The sequence below is a fragment of the Equus quagga genome, chromosome 21 (genome assembly GCF_021613505.1).
Source record: "Equus quagga isolate Etosha38 chromosome 21, UCLA_HA_Equagga_1.0, whole genome shotgun sequence".
Classification (NCBI taxonomy): Eukaryota; Metazoa; Chordata; class Mammalia; order Perissodactyla; family Equidae; genus Equus; species Equus quagga.
Window position 1 is genome coordinate 37,755,851 of NC_060287.1, and position 1,801 is coordinate 37,757,651.

Sequence of the window (1,801 nt, forward strand, 5' to 3'; positions counted from 1 at the left end):
TAAAATTCTTGGTAACACTGGACCCCGCACATTGGGTAGCGGCCGATCACGGAGTTTGTGGCGCCCCCTCTAACTTTGGGTCCCAGTCCGTGCTCACTGGTCTCCCCTCGGCCAGGCCCTGCTGCAACCTTCTCTCTGGAGAGCGCCGTTCTGCAGGGCCCCGCAGATACTGCTGTGGCATCACCGCGTTCGTGCAGCCCTGAAGACTTATGAGGAATGTCATTCCGGGCTGTTCACGACTGGACCTACCCAGGCTCCTCCAGCCACAGGTTCCTGTCCTGGGTCTGCCTCTTCCCGGGGCAGCGTGGGAGCCGCCAGGGGGGCCCTTCTCCAAGCTATGTATGGACTCCAGACGGCGGAGCGAATGTTCCTGCAACAATGAATGGCCAGTAGGACGACCCTTGACGTTCGGAGGGCAAGGCCACCGGCGGGACCTGGGGGCGCAGTGCAACAGTCGTTGATCGTTCACCTTGGAATGCAGACGACACTTGCCGCGTACCCCTAGGGAGGCCGCTTCACCTGCAGAGAGGGCCTGCGTGGGTCACCCGGGAGACAGGTGTATTGAAGGCAGAGCGCGGACCAGTGGCGAGCCTGCAGCAGTGGCCGGAGCCCGCACCCCGGGGACACATGACGCCAGGGGTCTGGCCGGTCGTGGGCAGACCGCGGGCGCCGAGCACCCCACCGCCGCGGTTTGGGGCCCAAATGCCCACCCGCCGAGCCGCCCGGGCCGCGCCCACCGGGACAAGCCAGGGCTGCCGCGGGCCTGCACACACAGGGGGCGCCGCGCAGGAGAGGGAGATTCGGCGCCGGACGCCCGTGCGGCCCGGCCTCCGAGGGCCTCCGAAGGCGCCGGGGTCCGCCGGGTCCCACCTGCAGCCGGGGGCGCGGAGAGCGGCGGGCGCCTCCTCCGCGATAGTACCGCCCACCCGCTCCGCCGCAGCGCAGCGCGTGGTTCGGCCCACCCGAGCCGCTCCAGGCTCGCCGGGCAGCGGAGCTGAGCGAGGGGGCGTGGCGCGAGCCCAGGCCACGCCCTCATCTGCATAGTCATGAGGAGGGAGCCCTGCCTGCGGGGGGCGGGGTCTGGCTCGGGCGCGAGGCGGGGGCGGGGCCGGCCGCCGCCCGCCCCCGCCTCGCTCTCCGCCCCCGGTGCGCGGGCCCCGCCCCACGCCGCCGCGGCGCAGGGACGGGGCGGGGCCCGGGCCCGGCAGGCCCCGCCCCCTATGTGAATATTGATGCGGCGCGCGTCGGCGTCGCCCTCCTCCCATTGAGCGAGGCTGTGTCGCGTGGCCCAGCGTCGGCGTGACGGTTGGACGCGGGCGCGGCACTGCGGGTCCCGATTGCTGCAGCCGCTTGTCAGTGTGATGAAGATTGGCACCCAGGTAAGCTGTCACTCAACCGCTCCGCCGCCGCCGCCGCTCCCCGGCCCCGTCCCTATCAATCACGCCGGCCCGCAGGCGCCGCGGCCGCCGCCCCGCCACCGCCGCCTGGGTCTCCGCGGGCCGCCGCCGCCCGGGAGGGCCGCGCCGGACCCGCCGCCCGAGGCAGGGGGCGGGGAGGGGGCGCGGGTGGGGGAGGGGAGCCGAGGCCGCGGGGAGGGGCACTGTCCGCCGGGCCGGCGCGGGGGCGCGCCCCGCTTGTTTTTCCGTGTGGGTTGAGGGACGCGGAAATTTCTGGAAGGCGCGGCCGCCGCCGCCGCCGCCGCGCGGGGCCCGCTGCTGAGGCGCGCGCTCCTAACCGTCCCTTTCGGAGCGCGGCGCGCGCCCCTTGCGCGGGCGGGGGCGGGGCGGGGGTTGGGGCGCGG

At 73.9% G+C, this 1,801-nt stretch overlaps 1 protein-coding gene across 3 annotated transcripts in view; it reads left to right on the forward strand.

Annotated features, from left to right (window-relative positions):
* Positions 1-1,249: 1,249 nt before the first annotated feature.
* The window catches only part of LOC124231437 (homeobox protein PKNOX1-like), a 57,583-nt gene continuing 57,031 nt past the window's right edge, over positions 1,250-1,801 (forward strand). For 2 of the 3 annotated variants that reach the window (XM_046648238.1, XM_046648242.1), the window contains exon 1: positions 1,250-1,379. The gene's annotated coding sequence lies outside the window, so the exon portion shown is untranslated. The remainder of the gene's footprint in view (positions 1,380-1,801) is intronic. The other variant, XM_046648241.1, reaches the window with a different exon arrangement.